This window comes from Aotus nancymaae, unplaced genomic scaffold (genome assembly GCF_030222135.1).
Source record: "Aotus nancymaae isolate 86718 unplaced genomic scaffold, 86718_ANA_hifiasm-v0.15.2.pri h1tg000016l, whole genome shotgun sequence".
Classification (NCBI taxonomy): domain Eukaryota; kingdom Metazoa; phylum Chordata; class Mammalia; order Primates; family Aotidae; genus Aotus; species Aotus nancymaae.
Genome location: NW_026988428.1, coordinates 27,070,350 through 27,094,435, shown reverse-complemented (window position 1 = coordinate 27,094,435; position 24,086 = coordinate 27,070,350). Strand labels below are relative to the sequence as shown.

At 33.4% G+C, this 24,086-nt stretch overlaps 1 non-coding gene across 1 annotated transcript; it reads right to left on the bottom strand.

Annotated features, from left to right (window-relative positions):
- Positions 1 to 3,240: 3,240 nt before the first annotated feature.
- Positions 3,241 to 3,375, bottom strand: LOC135275520 (U8 small nucleolar RNA). The gene has a single exon (XR_010343144.1). It is a non-coding gene; the product is annotated as a U8 small nucleolar RNA (small nucleolar RNA).
- Positions 3,376 to 24,086: the final 20,711 nt, after the last annotated feature.

Sequence of the window (24,086 nt, the reverse complement as noted above, 5' to 3'; positions counted from 1 at the left end):
CTTCAAGCCCAATTAATATACTGCCTCACCCCTATTAATTTACGTTAATACTTAATATCTAATATGGTTTCTTATTGGCACAGGGAAACACTCTTCAGTTTGTTTTTTAATGCTATTTTGTTTTTTAGAGATACAGTCATGTTAATATATTTATTTCTTTTAATTTTCAAGGGTACATGTGTACTATTCCCTTATGAATGGAAATTTTGAGTTATTACTAACCTTTCTAGTTTCAAACAATGCTTAATTAACATGGTTGTTCAAATTCTTGATCCAAAGGATTTTTTGTACTTTCCTAGAAATTAAGATGCTGGATGATAAAGCAGACAAATTTTTATTCAAATCACATATTTCTGAACTATAATAAAATATAACATCATGTGTTTTACCCAAGCACTATTTAAAGAATAGAGTTTCTAATCATTTTCCTGCTACATGCAAATATTTGCTACTGTTAGACATATTACATCTAATAGCAGGTAATGGGTGAAGGAAACAATGTGTGGAATGCAATGGCACACTCATAGCTGTTCACTGCAGCCTCAAACTCCAGGGCTCAAACTCTCCTCCTGCCTCAGCCTCCAACCTAGTAGCTGGTACTGCAGATATGCATCACAATGCCCAACTATTTTATTTTTACTTTTATTTTTTGTAGAAAGGAGCTATTTCTACATTACCTGGCTTGTCTAGAACTTTTAACCTAAAGCAATCTTCCCACCTTGGCCTCAAAAAGCACTGGGATTACAGACATAAGCCACTGTACCTGGCCCATAATGTTTATATTTTACTGTGAATATGTTGTTTCTTTACCTATTATTCTTTATCTGCCTTATTGATATGAATATTTAATTTTTTGCTTACCTCTTATAGTTACATATATTTTGGGCACCCTTATACAAGACTATCACCAAAATGTTAGTTTTGTTGGTAATAAATTTTGGATACATTGTATTTCTCATTTTCTAGCAACCAAATTTATCTAAGGCTTGATACTTCCATCATTTAAGAAAGTCAGACCTACAAGTTGAGAATACTTTTTACATATTTTTAACTTTTTTTAAAAAAAGGAAACTAAAAATTATTAGAGCGGTTTTAAGCTCACAGCAAAAATGAGCAGATGGCACAGAGATTTTCCACATATGCCCTCCCTCCTAACATAAACATAGCCTCTCCTATTAACAACCACTAACAGAGTGGCATATTTATTACAAGTGTGATGAATCTACTTTAAAACATCATTCCCACCCAAAGTCCACAGTTTACCTGTTTACATTAGGGTTCACTCTAGGTGCTATATATTCATTTTTGTACATATATTGTTGTGTGCTTATGAATTTTAAACTCCTTTGGGTAAATACAAATGAATATAGTTTCTGGATAGTATGGTAACAGTTTTTTAAGAAATTGTAAAATTTTCTTCCAAAATGGCTGTACCATTTTACACTCCCACCATAAATGAGAGTTTTTCTTCACATCCTTGCCAGCATTGTTTTTGTCACTGTTCTCAATTTTTGTCCTTCTAACAGATGTGTAGTAGTACCTCACTGTTGTTTTAATTTACATTTCCTTAGTGACACAATACTATGCATATTTTCATATGTCTATTTTTCATTTGTAGATTTCTTTGTTGAAGTCTCCATTAAAATCTTTGGCCATTTTTATAAATTAGGTGCTGTATTTTCTTATGTTGAGTTTAAGTGTTCTTTTGATAATAGCCCTTTATTATATATGTGTATTATGTTTCCTCCCAGTTTGTGGCTTGTCTTCTCATCTTCTTTACAGTTTCTTTTTGTAGAACAGAAAATTTTAATTTTGATGAAGTCCAGTTTATCATATTTCTATCCTAGATTTTTCCTTTGGTGTCATTATTTAAAATGTCATTGCCCAATTCGAGTACATCTAGATTTTCTTATGTTATCTTGGAGGAGTTTTATAATTTGCACTTTACATCTATATTTGTAATACATTATGAGTTAATTTTTGTGAAGGGTATAAGGTCTGTGTCTTTTTTTTTTTTTTTTTTTTAGGTATATGTATGTCCATTTGTTCCAGCAATGTTTGTTGAAAAAGACTATCTTTTTTTTCCATTGTATTCTCTTTATTTATTGTCAAAGACCAGTTAGCTATATTTGTGTGTCTATTTCTGTGGCTCTATTCTGTTTCACTGATCTCTTTTTTATTCTGTTACCAATACCACAATGTCTTGATTACTATAGCTCTCTAATAAGTCTTAAAGTTACATAGTGTAAGTCTTCCAATTTTGTTCTTCTTCAATATTGTGCTAGCTTTTGGATCTTTTATGTCTCCATATAGACTTTAGATTAGTTGTATTTTTGGAAGTGTTTCAGAAGAATTCATATTAATTATTATTTAAATACTTTGTATAATACATCATTGAAGCAAGTCATCAGGTCCTGAACATTTTTATTTGGTGAGAAATTATTAATCACAAATTCATCTCTGTATTCATTATTGGTCTGCTCAGATTTTATATTTCTTCATGATTCAGTCTTGGTAAATTTTATGTCTTTAGGAATTCATTTTTTCCTTTAGGTTATCTGAAATGTTGGCATATCATTGTTTATATTAGTTGCTAATGATCCTTTGTATTCCTGTTTTATGTATTATTAGCCACATAAGTTTTAGTATTTTGTGTTTTCAATTTCATTTGTCTCAAGCTATTTTTTTAAATTTTCTTTTGATTTCTTCTTTGACCCATTTGTTGTTCAGGAACAGCTTTGTAATTTCCACATATTTTAAAATTTTCCAGTATTTCTCCTACTGTTGATTTCTAGTTTCATGCAATTATGGACAGAAAAGATGCTTGACATAATTTCAATCTTGATGTATGTGTTAAGACTTATTTAATGGCCTAACATATCTATCTTGAAAAATGTTCCATGTATATTCGAGAAGAAGGTATATTCTGCTGCTGTTGAATGGAATATTCTCTACATATTTGTTAGATATTTTAGGTGTAAAATTTAGTCAAGTCCATTGTTTTCTTATTGATTTTCTGCCTTGATGATTTATCCGTTATTGTAAGTAGGGTATTGAAGTCCCCTACTATTATTATATTGTTGTCTATTTCTTCCTTCAGGTCTTCAAATATTTATTGATTTGTGCTAATGTTGGATGTATATGTATTTACAATTGTTATATGCTCTTGAGGAATTGACCACTTTATCATTATATAATGATGTTCATTGTCTTTTTATTATATCAAAATCATCAGAAATAATTAGATAGGAGTAATCAGGATGTTTTAAGTCCTGATTTTGCATCGATGTTGATAATGTTTCATGGATCTCCAATAATCGTGTTATAATCTATCCTCCAAAAGGGAGAAGAGGAAAAGATTGTCCCACCTCATGATCACTATTTTCTGTTACAGTTCTTTTACTTAAGGTCTATTTTTTTCTAAAATAAATATAGCTACCCTACTATCTTTTGGTTTTCATTTGCATGAAAATATTTTCATTATTCCTTCACTTTCAGCCTATGTGTTTCCTTAAAGCTTAAATGAGTCTTTTGTAGGTAATACATAGTTAGGGCTTATTATTTTTATACATTCAGCCCTCTAAATTCTTAAAATAAAAATTTCTGTTAAAGGTAGAAGCCTCCTGGCAATTTAAGAAAACACCATTGTATTTATATAAAATATTATTTAATCCAAAATGACAGAAAATACATAAAAGTAAACCTACTCACATATTTCTTATCATCTTCTTACTTCCCATTTTCAAAGTCTATATTAAATTTATATTTATAAAGTTCTACAAAAATCTAATGTTTTGATTAAATTGCTTAACTCAACATTTCACTACTGAAAGTAATTTTTTATAGATAAGAACATAAAATCATCATTTTGTCTATCCTGGTTGCTTCCTATTGTTTCCTGGCTGTTTTATAGAACCTCCAACAATTTGCCAAGTATGGTTCAGGATTTCCTGCCCACACTCTGAGCAGGTTTTCAGAAGAAGTTTCTGCTAGTGGGTTCTGCCCTAATAAGTTGTGAATCTCTGTGTTTACCTATTGTTCTCTCCAGTTTTGAGAGCAGCAGTTTGTCCTATGACTTTACTTCTCTTATGAATGCAAGAAAAATTATGGATTTTTTTCAGTTTATTTAGCTCTCTACTTGTTAGGATAGAGTGACAATTTCCATACGACTTACATGTGAGGCCCCTATATATTTTCAAAAATATGTTTTTGGGGTCAGTGCCAGTGACCCATTCCTGTAATCCCAGCACTTTTGTAGGCTGAGGCCAATGAATGGATCACTTGAGGTCAGGAGTTTGAGACAAGCCTGGCCAACGTGTTGAAACCTCTGTCTCTACTAAAAATACACAAAGTAGTTCCCTGTGGTGACATGCACCTGTAATCCCAGCTACGTGGGAGGCTAAACTGGAGAATTCCTTGAGCCTGGAAGGGGGAGGCTGCAGTGAGTTGAGAGTGCACCACGGCACTCCAGCTTAGGAGACAGAGCAAGACTCTGTCTCAAAAAAAAGAAAAAATACACACACACACACACACACACACACACACACACACAAGTACACAATATATATATGTAAAATTTTGGTTTTCCAATTATACACCTTAAACAATACAATTATATTTTAAAATAAACTAAGCAATAATGATTTTCCACAGTATTTTGTTTTCTCACTATAGTTGCCTAATACCTTACAAAGAACAAAGAGTTATAATTAACATACATTCAAATATGTCTTAATAACTAATAAATATCATCCCCCTTAACTACAGGTTTTATTTTATTTTTTGGAAACAAATACCATTATTGTGCCTCTATACTTACATGGGAAATTTACATAATAATCCATTATTTAAGTTCAATTAATATTATAGTTATTTTATAGATTGCCTGAAGTTAGAGATAAATTTCAGAGACTTTAACATATTTGTAATATTGATGTTTTAACAGGATATCACTTGTTATGTCATATCTTCATTAACATCTTTCAATAACAATCTATGTTTTGGTCAACAAAGGATGTGTATACATTTGTTACTATGCTCACTTTACTCCTAAGCACCCAAAGATTGTTTGCTGTTTTTTTACTTTATTTCATTTTCTAACTACCATTCCTATATAAAAATTCTTGACTTTTAAACATTAAACTTGAATTCCCTATCAGACAACTTCATTAAATGTCATTTTATAAATGTCATATGACTTTATAAAAAATAATCATATTTTCTGTTTATTATTCAAACAAATAACCTTTTGAATTTTTATTATGAGCATGACATGTGTTAGGTACTGAAAGGGGCACACACATGAAATAGAGATAAATTTAGTGATGCCTCGCTAGGGTATTATGTTCACTTTAGTGTAAAGTTGACTCCTTACATATTTATTTTCAGCCTAATAACAAACTACAACTTAACTGAATGTATAAACAGACTATAACCTACTCTCCTATCAATCACTGAGTTTCAGCGAACTAAGGGTGGCCAACTATTCAAACTACATTCGAATAAGGCAAATACCAACTGTATCTGGCTGTTTCTGTACCTCCCTTCCATTTTCTGTACGTCATTTTCTTTTTTCTGTTCACAAATCTTCTTCTACCACACAGCTCTGTTACCAGTAGAGGGTCCTGACTATGAGTTGTTTAGGTTCTCAGTGTTTTAAACGAAGAATTGGACAAAATGCACAAACAAAGCAACAAAAGAAGCACAGATTTATTGAAATAAAAGTATACTCCACAGAGTGGGAGCGGGCTTGAGCAAGCTTAAGAGCACTGGTTGCAGAATTTTCTGGGGTTTAAATACCTTCTAGAAGTTTCCCACTGGTTACTTATAATGAAGGAGTAGCCCATGACCAGTTTGATCAGTTGCAGGTGGTGACCAATCAGAGGCAGAAGTGAAGTTACAAAGTTATACCCTATGTACATAAAGACTGGTTCTAAGAGGGGACCAATCAGAGGTACATTCAATTTTTCTTCTGGAAGGCAGTAGAAAGGCATGGGGGGTGCAAAGAGAGGAACTTACGATATTTTTGTTACTTGGGTGTAGAGAGATGGGGTTTTCTTTTGATTCATTTTGAGGAAATCAGCATGAATTGGCTTTATGTTCCCTGTCTTCAGACACTATTCTCCTGCCTAAGCTCCACTGGAGTCTCTCTGAGCCTACTCTGGCTTTGTAGGTGCCAAGTGACCAAGCAAGATACTCATAGGCCCATTGTATCCTTGTCTCTCTTGCATCAACTGGGCATTATGGTAAGTTCTCTAGTGGATTCTGAAGCTCTGCAGATTTGTGTTTTGAGCTCTCCATGTTTGAGCAAATTACTGATCTAATCTGGGTTTGGAAGTAATGACAGAGACTGGATTGTTTCCAGAATTGTATTGGTTCTGGTAATTAACTGGCTTAAATTCAGTTAGAGGCCTCTTATGCCTGACTAGGTCAGAGAGAAACTGGTAACAAATGGCAATATTACAGGAGCTGTAAACTTCAGCTTTTGAAAATTTGCAGGGATTTTTGTGTTTTACCCCCTTTGTTTCTTTTTCTTGTATGGTTAGCTAGGGAAAGGTCATTTCCTAGGTTGATCAAGGGGATCCGAGAGTCAAAGCCAAGATTCAAGGAGAAAATGGAATTCTTAATTTCTAAAGAACTGAGAAATCTGCTTTCTAGCTATGCCTACATTTATATATATAAATGTTAGGCTCAGGAAGTGGTACACACTTATAGAAATAGCAAAATCTTACTGAAGATAATTTAAAATTACAGTGAAATAGTCCAAATGAATAACACTCCACTTTAAGAAGTACAGTTGAAAATGAGAACTCTCAAATTAGACTCATCCTACAATGAGTGCAGATAGATATACAGAAGTTTCTAAAAAGATTTTAATAATTTTATTGCTTTTTAAAAAACTCTTCATAAAAAGAAAAGAAAAAGCTTACATGACGAATTGATAAGAAAAATTAAATCTGCTAACCTATCAGTTAGTTAGGATCTAGCCCTGAATATGGAAGAATGCTACCCTAAAGTGTTTATAGAAGATAGACCCTCAAGTAAAGTAGGCTTGCTTCTTTTTCTAATCTATCCATGCTGATTTTAGGTATGGAGAATTGTTTCTTTGCCCTGTTCTTTAAAATTGACTCCACCCTAAACTCAGTAATTTCAGCTAAGTTAAAAAGACCTAAAAAATTAAAATACATTCTTCTGGCATTTAATTGACTATCTTGAAAAACTTTTGTAACAGAAATGTACAATTTTAAAGGAAATCTGCCTTGTATGGGCATCTCTGTCTGTACACTTAAACTGCCAGGAAATTTATGGGGAAGATAATGGCTTAAAATTTACACAACAAACTTTCCCTTTATTTAAATCTAAATTCTGTGACTTTGAGGTGTAAATTTTCTATACTGTTTCACCTGAGTCCCTTCTTTGTAGATACAAATTTTGAGTAGCCTCTCTAACAATTGTTTAGGGCATGAAACAAGTAATCAAGAAATTGATAGTGGGGAGAAACTTTGGAAACTGGAAAATGAAGAATCTTATAAATCTATAAGGTCTGCTTCTGTCTGTGTGTCTGTTATGTCTATATGTTTATGTGTTATGTGTGTGGTAATATTTAATAAATGCAGCTAGTTTTAAAATTGTTGGTGAACTAGAAATGGCTGTAAAATTATGAGTTAAATATAATTTGATACTTCTTTGATTTGGCTGTAAGCTTATATTTTTGGTTTTGAGCCTCTGGATTTTGGGATCTGGGTAGGTGGCCATGGTAAGACATGAAACTACATTTGCAAAATTATGACTAAGACAGTGAAAGAGATCTAACTTAGTCAACTCCATCTTGCTTCTAATCTCCAAGCTGTTCTTGTTCATTCCTGGGTGAAAGCTGAACTAACTTTAGGAGAAACGTAGTTTATAGTTTATATTTTAAACAAAAACAGTAACAGCCCTTTCCCAAAGCAGACCTCCTTCTTGCCTGGGGATCAGATTGCCTTTGTAAGACTAACAGTAGCCACAAGATTAGAAATTATGATTTAGGAGTCACGTAGCTGGAGGCTGCAAGATTCTGACCCTCCCTAAACTGCTCCTAAGATTGGTTCTTGTGATATGTTGCATATCCTGTGCTTGATAGATCACCTGGCACTACTCAGATCAATAAACTGGCTCATCTGATCATGTGGCCCCCACCCCACTGACTCAGTCCAAGAAGATAGCTTTGACTCCCTGTGATTTCATCCTGACCAATCAGCACTCCTGGCTCACCGGCTTCCCCCTACCCACCAGGTTATTCTTAAAAACTCTGCTCCCTGAATGCTTGAGGAGATTGTTTTGCATAATAATGAAGCTCCCATCTCCCACACAGCCGGCTCTGCATGAATTACTCTTTCTCTGTTGCAATTTCCCTGTCTAGATGAATCAGCTTTGTCTTGGCAGTGGGAAAGGTGAACCACCTGGGCAATTACAATGTCCTTAGTGCCTAGACCAGCAGTTGCAATGCAGAATCAAGTCAAGTAGGGCCCCTTCATCCCTGCCTTAGCATTGCCTCCTGGCTATTTTAGGAGGGGTTGAATCCTCCAGACATAGTCTTCACAGCTCTGCCTTGAGGCCCTGAGCTCTACAACTGTTACATAATTTCAGAACTCAGACAGGCCCTGACCTTCATTGGTATCTGAGACGCCACATGGCCATCTGAGACCCAGAATGACTGAAAATGACATTGGGAAAGGTACTTTGTGTCATAGTTTCAAAATTATTTTTAGTAATTCAAAACCTTAAAGTCATGTTATGGTAAATTAAATGATGAAAATATGAGTCATTTGTAACTGAAAATACAAAATCGTTAATTATTAAACATAAGTTAAAGTTTATATACCTTGGCATCTTATTTTTATATGGTATAGAAAAACTAATTATATTTAGATCTGTTAATAAACAAAATTTTATGAAACATTTTTCTATAAAATTACAAAATGGTTTGTGTCTACAAATCCTGATATAAAATCATTTAAAATTACTTCTTAGGGATTTCTTTAAAAATTAAGCTTAATGTAGGTAATATATTATTAAAACTGTTAAATATAAGAAACAATTCTTTATAGAGTATACAAACAAAAGCAAGATATATTTTTGATTAGGAAAGTTGTAAAAGTCTAAAAATGTGTGTTTGTTAAACATTTTTATCTAGTTTGAAGTTACTTAAAGGTTGTTTCAGATAGAAAGAATAAATAGTATTTAAATTAAAATCTAAAAAGTTGGAAAAAATTAAATTATAAAAGATTACAAAAGGTTTATGATAATCTGGTGTGGCCAAAATTAACAGAGATTTAATTAATTTGTTTATACAATTTTAATAAAAGTGACTTTATTGGTTATATACAAATATAAAAGTAAAATGTATTTTTCTCTGTTGAACAAAAATTTCATGTAGTATTAATAAGTGTCAGTAAAATACTTTTGTTCACCTTTTGAGTAAATTGCAAATAATATAAAAGAGCAAAGAGAGAAAAAAGAGGCAGATTCTATCTTATGTCATCTCTCAGTTTTTTAGATTGTTTAGAAATCTAAGTCACCTCTCTATTAAAGAATAAAGATTTTAATTTTTAAAAATCTTTTAACACTTTGGCAAAATGAATTACTATTATTTTATAGTGACCTGTGATTCAATTTTGATTAAGTGTTAAAACCTTTTGTCTCAGTCTTTCTGCTCCTTAGCTCAGCTAGGTCTGAGTTCTTGTCTCCCAACCAGGAAGATGTAGGTGCACAGACACTGGAGACTGAGTGGAGTAAAAATTATTAAGCAAGAGTAAAGTTCTCAGCAAAGAGGGAATGTGAGGTGTGGTTCCCCTACACAAAGGTGAGAAAGTCTCTGGAATGTCTGGGTCAGGGGCCTTTTTTGTACTCAGAATGGAGAGTGTGTGCTGATTGGTTTGGGAATATGCAAAAAAAGGTTAAAGCAAAAACAGCACTCAAAGGTTGGTACAACAGTGTAGAAAACCAATTAGGAAAGGGTAGGTATGTTTAAAATAATCAATCAGAGAAAAGTGCATCAAATGGTAAGACAAGTTCTCAATTCAGTCTGAGGGTTTAACTTGCAGCTTGGCTTTCGGGCTTTAAACTCTTCTTCGGCTTGGAGGTGGGGTTTCACCAGGGACTCGTCCCTATCTCATTCGGCATTTGGCTGCCTCCTGCTGCTCTCATTTTGACATATTTGAGAAGCTTCCCAAAATCAAATTTCAACCTCAAAAGTAGGTCTTTTTTTCAACTCTAACTTTGGAATGCTACAGAGGGCTCCTGAAGTACCCAAAAGAGAGATAAAAAGTATTACTTGACATGTTAAATTATATGAAATGCATTGCCAAATAAATGATCTTTAACCTTCTTTGAGTTATATTTTATTAAATACATTATTCATATATATTCAAAAATATATGGAATTTAAAAAAATATTGATATGTTTAGGTATGTTTTATCAGTCACAATTGTGGTTATTATATTAAATTATTGTAGGCCACAGAAATAACTAAAGTTTATTATCAATTGTATCTTTATGCCCATTTTAAGTCATTTCCACAGTAAATTGCTTAATTCTAATGCCATTTCTGAAAACTTCACAAGCAAGCAAAATCCTAGAGTAGCGTATCTTTAAGGAGGTTAAGGAAAGGATGGAAAAGATTCTGGGAATCACTCTTAGGTACAAGTTTCTGATAACTTTAGGATCATATCATTTAAACTGGGTAAAGAGTCCCAGAATGCCAATAAAGAGATAGACTGGTTTATAAAACTGGTAACCCAAGTAGGATGAGAATTAATTGAATGCCAAGAAAACACTTTGTGACATTTTCATGTCAAATCAGCCAGTATCAAAATTTTTAGATGGGCAATTTGAATGAATTCAATGTTCCAAGTCAAATTATCTATGGATAACTCATCCAAACAAACAAACAAACAAATAAAAATGCATCTAAATTAGAAAAACAAAGTTGATATTTAGTATTTATGCCCAGGGTTAAGCATGGATTCTTGGAGAGCTGGATGGCCACCTGGTCTTTCCTGAGTCATTAAATCTTCCATTACTAAAAGCTCTGAATTCCATGACTTATCACGGAAAAGATAAAATAGTTCAAAATATATGTAAATATATAGTTGTCGTGACTATCTTAAAATGCTAAAATAATTTATGACTAATGTTTGGTTTTACAATCACATAATACAAGGACAATGATCAAAACTTTAGGTATATTTTTGCTACCTGATGGGTCATGTAAATATTTACAAAGAAATTTTATTCAGTTGTCATTTCAATGCATATTTCTGTTTGTATAAAAGTTTTCCAATGCAACAGGGCTGATGTTATTACAGTAGCTACAAGGTTATTAGGAAATGTGTTTTCTTCATGGGACATTCCTGCAGAATTCTCCAAAGATAAAAGTACTTGTTTCACTAGATAAGCTGTAAAACCGTTACATAAGCTATTATAAATACAATGGCACTAGGCAAAGCTAACTGCATTGACTATATTGCCTTGGTCAAAAGTATTGTAGATTAATGGTAATCAGATCCACTTCCAGTGGAAGATACAAGTTGATCTCAATTGAAATAGTCACTGGAAGGCCTATGCACCTAATATAGAAACTTGCTTTTCTCCCACTATTAAGCTCTAATATAGTTAAAGGCTTAAATGCACCATGCCAAAGTGTATTTTAAACAGGGAAAGAAAGCCTTTTGTGGTCCACTAACTGAAGACAAACTTTTCACAATCTAGAACCTGGAGACTGGGTCTTCTGAGAATGACATCAGAGACAGACCACCCTTGCCAATCACACTGCAGCAAAATATCCTGCATTTATAATCTCACAACTTATAATCTCATAACTCAGAAGAGCCCCTCCAGACTCTTGGAACTGTATCCCCATCGGAGACTTTAAGGTAAAGCTAGTCAGGAAATTTTCTCCCCAGAAGTAGAAAACATCCCAGACATTGACAGCCTTTTCCTAAGATCAGAAGTCATAACTTCTCTGCTATCATGAGATTCTCATTTTTCAATTTTTCCATTGCCTATGCTCCTATGAACACAGAACTGAAAAAGGGGTTTCTTGTGTGCACTCATAAGGTATACTTTTATTTTTGGAGGATGTTATAACCAATTTTATACATGGACAAACTTACACCTTGACAGATGGAATAGGAAAAGACAATGTGGGCAAGAAATTTTGATAGTACCTTTGCTGCTTTATAACCTGTCAGAAAAAGAACATTGATCCACTCCTATTAACCTACATAACCTACATCATAAGTTAAAAATAACATTGCCAGGAGGCCTTCATTCTTCTGGATGGACATCATTTGTTAGGTATCTTTCTCTATGGTTTGGAGTAATTGTGGCAGTGATTAGAAATTTATCCCTCATAATTGGCTCTATAGAATATTCTACTGAAAAGGCTGTGGTAGCACAACATATATTAAATTCTCTTGCTAAAGTTGTGCTATATAATAGAATTCCTGTAGATGATTTGCTGCCTAAACAGAAGAAGCTGTGTAGTTACTGACGCTTCTAGTTGCATATAGAGGATTACATCAGATATGATAGAGATTCAATTGTAAGTAGGTAATGAACAAGCTGATTGTTTAAAATGAGTTAACTCTTTAGCTCTTTCTTTGAACCATTTGATTTTAGTTGGTTTTATTTACGGGGACTTCGGCTAAGGAGCATACTCCAAACTCTTGGTATTATCCTCTAGATAATCATAATAGTAGTCTCCCTGGTGTGCTATATTCTTGTAAAAGTTTTGAATATTTGCATGCAGCCATCTCTAGGATGTCGACTGGTCTGTCTTTGACTGGAATTGAGGGACTGTGTTAAAGAAACTTATCTTCCGGGGTCTGCTAGGGGAGGGGTTTCAAGTGCGGGAATTTCCCGGCTCCCCGCCTCAGGTGGCTTAGGCTCCTCCAAGTGGGCCAGGTAATATTCTTTGTCTGATCTTCCCAAATTCGGGAAAGCCAGGTGGGGCTCTTTTGTCCCAAATTCCCACCAAAAGCTCTGGGAGGAGAGGCCTCTGTAACTCAGGGTTGTAGAACAAGTAGCCAATCCGGTATCAGAGTTAAAGATCAATCACTCCAGAGGAAGTCTGAAAGAACTCCTCTCCTTAGACGAGAACATGAATGGGGAGGGAATAACTCAAGGGTTAAAACTTCAGCTGGTCCTACCTGAACAGATTTCCCTCTCTGGGTTCCCCTCCCACAACAGCATGGGAGCTGTCTTCTCTCTCTCTCTCTGTCTAATAAATTGCTCTTCTGCAAAACTCTTTGGGTCCATGATTTTATTCGGGTAGTAAACTAGCTGTACCTCTGGGGCCCCTTTCCCCATTCTTCAGGGTTAGAAAGGCCAAGAACCTATAAGCTGGGTATTCCACCGGTAACAGAATGACAAAAACTCAAATAAATGTGTGACCATGAGGACACAGTAACTTCTGAATGACATACTGAGACTGGAAACCCAAAATAATGGTAACTGAGAGTGGGACTATGGCCCTAAGTTTTTACTACACCATCGCCTAAGAGAGAACCTGATCAAAAAGTGGGAATTTTTAAGTAAAACTATGGGAGGCCATTGTTCTGAATTGAGCTTATGTGCTCAGCCCAAACAGACAAGACCAAACCAACATGCTAAATGTGACATAATTAAACTGTCATCCGTGCTAAATGTGACATAATTAAACTGAAATTTTTAGGCAACAGATAGATCCTAAGACAAACCAGCTTTTGTTTTTCTCCAAAAAACAGGGGATTCCAGCACAAGAAGTACCCATCTACTCTAAAACTTATAAAAACTAACTTGAAGTCTGTATTAGTCTGTTTTAATGCTGCTAATTAAGACATATCCAAGACTGGGCAATTTATAAAAGAAAGAGGTTTAATGAACTTACAGTTCCACGTGGCTGAAGAAGCCTCAAAATCACAGTGAAAGGCAAGGAGGAGTAAGTGCTGTCTTACATGGATGGCAGCAGGCAAAAAGAGACCTTTGCAGGAAAAGTCTCATTTTTTTTTTTTTTTTTTTTTTTGAGATGGAGTCTTGCTCTATCACCAGGCTGGAGTACAATGATGCAATCTCGGCTCACTGCAACCTCCGTCTCCTGGATTCAAGCTATTCCACCTCAGCCTCCCTAGTAGCTAGGACTACAGGCACGTGCCACCATGCCCGGCTATTTTTTGTATTTTTAGTAGAGATGGGGTTTCACCATGTTGGCCAGGATGGTCTCGATCTCTTGACCTTGTGATCCGCCTGCCTCGGCCTCTCAAAGTGCTGGGATTACAGGCGTGAGCCACCAAAAGTCTCGTTTTTAAAATGTTCGTATCTTGTGAGAACCATTCACTATCAGGAACACAGCATGGGAAAGACCTGCCCCCATAATTCAATCATCTCTCAACAGGTCCCTCCCATTACATATGGGAATTGTGGGTGCTACAAGATGAGATTTGGTGGGGACAAGAGCCAAACCATATCAAAGTTATTTTCCCCTCATTACAAAATCCATTGTCCTGTTATTTCCCAGTGGGATTTGAGACCAAATAAGTACATTTATGATGGTAATGGAGTGACGTCAATACCAAAAGTTTTTGTCTATCTCTTAAAATTGAGAAGATGACCAAAAGGGAAATTGTAAAATTAAAATATGCATCTTTACATATTTAAGTTCAGCCTAAAAGTTTTTTTGTACATAGTAAACTGCTACCTAATTGGAGACATAAACCAACTGTAACTTACTCTTGTGTTAATCACAACATTTCAGCCAGTTGAGGGTGACAAACTTTTCAAGCCATGTTCAAATAAGGCCAAACTGTAATCACGCTGGCTGTTTTTGTACCTCACTTCCACTTTCCATACATCACTTTTTTTAAATGTCCATACATCTCCCACATGACTGCACTGGACTCTGAGCCTGCTGTGGCTCAGGAGGCTACCTAATTTATGAACTGTTCTTTGTTCAATTAAACTCTGCTTAATTTAACTTGTCTGAGGTTTTTCTTTTAAAAGGAGAAATAAGCAAGTCTGATAAAAGAAATTTCAACAAATTCTATGTTCTCCTACTTTTCATTCTGTCAGAGGATGACTAAAACAATACATTTGGCAGATTGGCACTCATTCACCTGGAGACATAAAGAAGTACCTGACAGTGAATCTTAACAAGCATAGTCCCCTTGGTAGAGAAAGGGATGGCCTTAGCACAGAAAGGAGAAGTCATTAGTTAAAGAGAAGGAAATATGCCTCTACAATCCAAAAGCCTTTTCTTTATACTGATTGAACACTTGTACTGTCTCTAAAAACAACCTTGTTAAGTGAAAGGGCAGGCTGTCATCTTCCATTGGTGATAAAATTCAAGTTGGAAAAGAAAGTCAAATAAGAAGATCCACATTTCATTTTAGCTGTGGAATTAGAGACTTAATATAGAGGATTAATGCACCTGGAGCTAAGAATGCTGGCATTTATAAAGATTTCTGGACCCACACTTGGGAAGTTGTATGAGATGGGATGCAGAGATGGAGTGTGTAGAGATGAATTTGTAAGCCAGAATAAAATCCTAAGCCTCCCAAATGACTGAATAGATATCTGGACCAAAGGAACCAAAGAAAAACTGAAAAACTGAATGCCCAGCCATGATAGAAGGGAGGTTGAACACACCTTGCTATATACCTCCCCTTTTGGAGTTTAAGCACAAATGGCTAGCATTAACATTAAAAGAGATATTTTAAGACTGACAGAACAGACTCTCTCTTGAAATATAATACTAAATTCAAACCTGACTTCAATATAGCATCACATACCAGATAGCTGACCCTGAAGGAAGTCGGAATATTTCACCCCAATATATACTTCTTTGACATAATTTGAATGGCTCTGCAAAGCCATCTTTTGTGGGAGAAATTTTCATCTGTAGAGAATCTCCGTTAACACAGTCAGGCCTTTCCTGGATCTAGGAGAGATTAACTAAGAGTCTGATACCTTTCGAAAGGGGCCATTTAATATCTATTCTCTCCGTAGCCTGTTACCTGAAGGCTTCATCTAAATATCAAGAACCTTGGTCTCTACAACAACCCCTATCTTAATTCAAGCATTTCTTTCTACTGACTTCAAGTCTTTAGAGAAAGCTTTCCAACTCTTTCAACCAGTTGGCAATCAGAAAATTTTTGAATGCATCTGTGACCTGTAAACCCTTCCTCTTCAAGATATCTCACTTCTTTGGGCCAAACCAATGTATACCTTTCATGTATAAATTTATAATTTTACCTAGAATTCTCATCTCTCTAAAATGTATAAAACTAATCTGTAACTGGACTGCCTCTGGTACACTTTCTCAGGACCTCTTGAGACATTTCCTGGGCCATTGTCACTCACATTGTCTCAGAATAAACCTCTTTAAATATTTTAAGGAGTTTGTTGTTGTTATTGTTTGTCTACATGGTGACTGAGGACTATTCCTGTGACAGGAATTTTTCATAATAAAGGCTCACTAAGGAGTGATTAACATGCTTGTGAAACAGTAACACCAAATTTTGCAATGTTTTTCTTGTATGTTATAGAATACCTGTCCATTGAAAAGGGAGGACTGAGCTTCTGTAAACTCCTGTATTTTACAGGAAATTAGTAAATGCAAAATATTTGCTGAAATTTGTTATACAAACTTGAAATACAGAGAGGATGAATGTGGCTTCTGCCATCATGATGCTCAGTGTTAAGCATAACATGCACAGCAGAGGTATTATAAAATATGCCATATATATTACATATAGATGTTCAGTGCTGTAACAAATAAAAACACACAGGGTGCTCTGACAACACACAGGAAAGCATCCAGTTCAGTCTATAGCACTATGTTAGTTTGGGTTAATCCAGGGAACTACACATAAAATGTAGCTACTAGGTTGTCACTTGAATGGTTCATAGTACTTAGGTGCAGAGGGAGCAAGTGCAATTTGTAGATGGAAGAAATGAAAGTTCTATTAAGAGAAAGACAATTGGTTAAGTTGGATAAATGTAAAAAGAGAATGAATCCTAAAAAGAAAAAATGGCCAGTAGGTAGATAATATTATGAGACCTATTTTAAGAGATGTGTTTATATTCTAAAGATACAAAACTTACAGCAAAGATTTTACAAATTCTTTGCACTGAGTTTATTTTAAATATTCCTACTTGGTTCCCATTGAGTCTTTATACTTGGTCACACAATGTGGGTATTTAATGGGTATGATGAACAAATATTTTATTTTAATAATGTCACTGGTCATATATTTTATGACCCTAAGCAGTTATGTTAAACACCATACTCTGAATAAATAAATATGCCACGAATTCCATAAAACATGAAGAGTGTCTTCATGTTTTATGGAATTCGTGGCATATTTATTTGGAGATATGATGCTGACTATACTTTTGTGAATGGCTTTTGAAAGATATCCTATTTTTGTATGCTTCTATGTTCTACTAAATTCATAACAAAGATACTTTCATGCCTATATCTCTGAGACACACTGTAAGTAACTATAGCAAAATTATTCCAATGTGTTTATTGCTACTTAAAATTTTATGCTTATAAAGTAATTACATGTCCCACTTCTTTGGTCCTTAGATTAATAAAATAAATTTTAACATGTCTAATTAAAAGAAGAAGAATTTTCTTTCAGTCTGTAATTCTAATCTTTATAATTAATTTAAATGAATGAAAATGAGACACTGAAGGCCAAAACAAATACCAGAATAAAACCTTAGCCTGTTTTCTTAATGTTCCTTTAATTTCTAGAACCATTAACAATAAAAATGGCCCACTTGTTATAATATAAAAATACTTAATATATGTTTATCCTGGCATTTAAAAAATATATAAATTTCTGTTAGAGTAGAAGACTTCTGACAATTTAAGGAAAACACCATTCTATTTATATAAAATATAGTTTAATTGAAAATTTAAGAAAAGGAAATACATAAAAGTAACCCTCACATATTTGCTGTCATATTTCTTCCCATTTCTAGGCTACATTAAATTTGTATTTACAGAGTTCTATAAGATCGATGTTTTGATGTGTTTGTTCAACATTTCACAATAAAAGTGACTGATTTGATAGCAAATAAAATTGAATTTAAAATTGTGAATTGCCAGTCATCTCAAAGATTACTTGACCTGTTATTTTATTTTCTAAGTAATTTTTTTTTCCACTTTATACTTTGCTTATTTTTAAACTACTCTTTTTTAAAGAAAACTGTCTCCAATGCCATCTTTAAAACATAAAGGTACAATTGTGTAAAAGTAGAATAGTAAAGATTTGTGATGGCCCCTTTTGATTCTAATGCTTTTTAGAAGACTATGAAGAGCTAAAGTAAAATTCGATTTTCAAGGTATAGAGCCAAAATGTTATAGACATAACATGTTAAATCCACACAGATATTAACCCCTAAGACATATGGTGACCCATTGATTCTGGGTTTTATAGATCTTTGTACCAAAGATAATTTTGAGATATAAAGCTATATTGTAGTTGGTTACAAACTGTCCAGTCCCTGATGTATAATCAACTGTTCTCTACCAGATAGAATGCATGTTTACAATACTCAATTAATACATCTGGCAGACTTTAATTGCATTAGCTTTGTCGCACCAGAGGTGGCATAACTTTCATGTGAGATAATTAGGTTTGCTCAATTTAAAGAGACACATTAATGCAGCTCAGCAAGGTTCAATTAAATCTGTTTCAAAGCGAAATCACAATGTGAGGCATTGTGGGTAATGTTATGCAAATTATCATATTGGCAGAGAAACTGAGTAAAGTTTCAACAGTGACTATTGGCATAGAATGAATTTCTCCATTTGGAATATCAAGGCAAAAACAGCAAGATGCCTGTGTTGTAATTTCCCTTTTTTAGAGCTTATCAAAGTGGTGCAGCTGTTGACCTAGTCAAATAAATTGTTTTGTCACTTTGGTTTTCTTTAAGTAATATTTTAAAGTTTTCATGATAACCAAAGCATGTATCGTTTCCAAATCTAAGCACAATTTGTCTTCTTCTAGTCACCAGGCATAATCAAAGATTAATTTTTATTAGTCCTCCATTTCCAATAAGGGTGTTGACTAGTAGGCAAAATAATGCGGATCTAACCTTATTTAAATACTTTCAGTGACCATTCTCAATGGGTGGCAACTTAAATTTGTTTGTATAAATCTATGTCTATGTGTAACACTGCTGGGCAGTTGAAGAAAATATCAATATTCTTACTCTAAGTATATAATTATTACTAATCTTATCCATCATATGCCAATAATATTTACAATTATAATATTTTAAATTGACTTTATAATTGAAATGTCTACTCTAATAAGAGTATTCTGATTTTATTAAATTTTTGAACTTTTAATACATTAAAAATACAATTTACATTACTGGAATTCTGTTATGTGATTATAAGGAGCTACCAGTTTTCATTGTCTCTGTACCATATGCATATATACAAACATAGTTAAATAAATAAATATATGTATTTGTTTGCTGTAATGTAAAAGGCACTTTGTTAGATGTTAGGATATAATGGTGAATAAGACTGAGTCCATTTCCTCAATGAATTTATAGTGTGCCTGTGGGATTATAACTTAGAATAAATATTATAAACATAAAGGTTTTTATATCATAAAACATTTATCCACCAGCTTTATATAGAGAACTTTTGTGGCCTTCATTAAATTTTATTTCCCCAGTGTTCATAGTTACTATTCCTAATTCAACACTTTCTTTAGTCTACAATTTAAATGCATTAAGGCAAACCGAACAACCAAAACCTAAGTAGTTTATGCATGCTGGGCTTCATACCTAGGTGATGGCTAGATAGGTGCAGCAAATCACACCATGGCACATGTCTACCTATGTAACAAACCTGCACGTCACGCACATGCACCCTGGAACTCAAAAATAAATAAATAAACAAATAAATAAGAGAAAAATATTTAAAAACAGTTTGTACTTGATGGACTAGGACAGAAAAAATGCAGGTTTTCTTTCGTTTCTCTACAGTAATTGCAGTTACTTATTATACATCCCTGCTCCATTGTACTTTTGAGGAATCTATTTATTAATTTATCTCTTAGCTCTTTATCATGCAGTCTTTATGTGCCAAGAAATAAGCTAGGTGCTTTGTACAGAATGTGTAATTATCCAGTGAAATAAACAGATACTAATATTTCCAAAGTTATGGCTAGTTTCATAGATGGTACAAGAGAGTGTACAATGAGCATGTTAACCCGACCTTAAGATTGAAAGAAAGCTTTCCAAAAAAAGCTGTAACTATGTATGACTTGAATAATTAGCAGGCATGAACCAAGGGAAAAACAAGGAAAATTCATTCAGACTATGAGGTAGAAAGTAATAGACACATTCAAGAGATGGAAAGAGCTCCTTTATATCTATATGGCAAAAGAATAAAATGGCAATGTACTGTGTGAAAATCAATGCACATTTTGGAAGCAGGTAAGAAGAAAATTGCCTCACACTTGGGTTTTACAGTGTTCAAAGCAATTACCCAGTCATATTTCATTTGAACCTACATAGTCAATAGATGGGCATACATTTATTGAGAACATTCCATTTTACATTGTGCTAATCTGAGTAATATAACTCATGGAGAGTGTTCTCTTTGTTAGGTGAATGCAAATTAGCTTTCAACTTAAGCCATTTTAAACTCAATTACCAAGAATAGTTCAATTTCTGTGATTTCAAAGAAAAATACATCATAGTAGAAGCAAATATTCTCTAAGGACTTGTTTAGAAAGAATTCTCATTTAGTATCTTGAGACTTGCCAATTGTAGAAGTGCTGATGTGCAATGCATCTCCAGTAGTGTGCCTAAGACCACACTAATAGCCTCAAGGTAATTTATTATGTATAGAATCACAAAAAGAAAGCTCTTATTAGCACTGAGTTACTACTCAACAAATAAAAGACATTAAGTTTTCAGCCTATTATTATACTTAATTAGTATTGATTTAAAATTTGATGCATTTTTAAAAATTGATTTTAAACTTTAGATAACTTAGATATTTCAAAACATTAATTTTAGAAGATAGATTGATTTGAATCCTATGATATGAAATTTATTTGATATTGATTTGAATCCTACCATCATCTTGCTATGGTAGTCTGATAGTCATTATTTTTTTCCTACAATCTTTGCTTTATTTAAAAACACATACATTTAGTATTGGCTTTCTTGCATATATTACAATATTTTTAAATTATGCATACTTGTATTGAATATTAATCTTCCAATTAGGAAAACAGAACCAGAAATCTATGTTCAAAATAATTTAATAGATTTTTACTTAAAAATAGGTTTTACATTAAAAATATCAAACACAATGCCTTTCATTTTTTATTTGACTAAGTTATTTAAATTATTTTGAGTATTTGAACATGTAAATTCATCATATTTTCCTAATAAAATAAATATTTGGTGCTTTTTGATGGAATTGATTTTGTCAGAACATTTTGGTTAAAAATAAGTATATAAGGAGCTGATTTTAGAAATTACTTTAGGCCGGGCCCGGTGGGTGCATATATTAATAATTGCTATATCAGCAGGGTGCAGTGGCTCATGCCGGTAATCCTAGCACTTTGGGAGGCTGAGGCAGATGGATCACTTGAGGTTAGGAGTTCAAGACCAGCCTGGCCAACATGATGAAACCCTGTCGCTATTAAAAATAGAAAAATTAGCTGGGCATGGTGGCTTACACCTATAATCCCAGCTAATCGGGAAGCTGAGGCAGGAGAATCACTTGAACCTGGGAGGCTGAGGTTGCAGTGAGCCAAGATCGAACCTGTACCCTCTTGTTTGGGCAACAAGAGTGAAAGTTCATCTCAAGAAAAAAAAACTACTTTAGATAGTATCAAATTAGCAGAGTAATGCTAAATGTTAATTCAGAAACTAAGGTAAAGTAGGTTTGTTTTCTATAATTATTGTCTCAAAGTAATTAATTGTGATATATTTTATTAAGTAAATGTCTTTTAATTTTGTAATTTTATTTTTTTATAAAGAAATATATTATATTCATAAATTACAAGAGACAAAAACAATGAAATTATTTCCAAGGATGCCAAAAGGATAGTAATATAATTTAACAGGTATTTCTAATTAAATAAGGGATATAAGGGAGAATTATGATAAAAATGATATAACAGGAATCCAAAGCAGTATTAGATTAACAGTGAAACAGCAGAGGCTATTGCATTAAAGTCAGGAAGAAGACAATTGTACTCAATATCACTGCTATTTAATATTGGACAGAAACCAATTTAATAAGTTTTCTAAAAACCTCTAAAAATGTTAGAAAAGACAAACTTCGTATTATTTGCAGATGCTATAATTGTCTTCCTAAAATATATATGAAAATAAAAATTATTGGAAAAATAAAAGATTATAGCATGGTAACAAATTATAAGAAAAATATTAACAATGAACTACTCATTTTCTCCCACCAATAAGCATTTATTTCCAAACAGCACATTCGACTTTCTGGTTGTACTGAAGTTTGTTTATACATTCAGTTATTGAGGACATCTTTTTTACTTCCAAGTTTTGGTGATTATGAGTAAGAACTCTATAAACATGAGTGCATGTTTTCCAAATGAATTGGGTAAATATAAATAGATGTGATTACTTCATCATATAATAATAATATGCTGCATTTTGTAAGAAACTGTCAAACTGCTAGTACTATTTTGCATTTCCACCAGCAAAGAAAAAGCGTTTCTGCAGCTCTGCATCTTTGCTGGCAATGGGTATTGTCAATTTTCTGAAAGTCAGCCACTCTAACAGGTGCATAGTTCATTTTTCCTTTAATTTGCAATTTTCTGACCAAAAAAATAAGCATTCTTGCATATGCTTATTTTTCATCTATATACATTCTTTAGTGAGGTATCTGTTTTAATTTTGTACCATTTTTTGGAAAGCTAATTATTTTTTAAATTTTGAGTTTAAAAATTCTTTGAAGATTTTTGGCAAAATCCTTTATATAATTTGCAAATGTTTTCTTTTAGTCATGCCTTTGCTTATCTTAATGTCTTACTATATCAGACATTTTTAATTTGAATACATACCAATTTTTCTTTTCTATCAATTTTTCTTCTCTCATGGTTGTACTTTTGGTGTTGTATCTGATGTTTCATCACTAAATAGAAAGTTATCTAGATTTTTTCACATTTTTAAATACATATATGTATAGTTTTGATTTTTACATTTAGATCTTCAAGACAACTAGAGGCAATTTTTGTAGGAAGTGTAAATTATGTGTGAGGTCCATATTACATGACAGCAAAGAAAAGAGTATGCTTCTCCATTGTGTTGCCTTTGCTCTTTTATTAAAGATGAATTTGCCAGAAAGTGTGTGTCTACGTTTGGAAAATGTATTGTGTTTAATGAGTCTCTTTCATCAAGACCATGATTTCTTGTTTACTGTAGCTTTGTAGTATGTCTTGAAATCAATAATTGATTCTTTAAACGTAGTTTTTTTTTAATGTTGTGTTGGCTATTCTAGGTATTTTGTCTTTGCATATACACTTTACAATCAGTTTGTTCATATCTATACGATAGCTTCTGGACTTCTGAATGGGATTGCTCTATATAAAGAAGAAGAAGAAATGACGTCTTAGTAAATTATACTCTTTCTCGAATTATAGGCATAACAGAACTACTGGAGAGTAGGTCTTAGACCACCTCAGTAAAGTTAATATGACAATAAAATGAGTCACACAAATATTTCCATTTCCTGGTTCATATGAAAGTTATGTTTGAACTATACTATTGTTTTTTAAGTGTGCAATAGCATTATGTCCAAAAAATGCAATGTATATACCTTAATTAAAAATACTTTATTGCTAAAACATGCTAACTATCATCAGAGCCTTTGGCAGGTCGTAATCTTTTTGCTGGTGGAGAGAGCCTTGTCTCGATGTTGCTGGCTGCTGCCTAATCGGGTGGTGGTGGCTGAAGGTTGGAGTGATTGTGGAAATTTCTTGTAATAAGAGAACATCAAAGTTTGCTGCATTAGTTGACTCTTCATGAAGATTTCTAT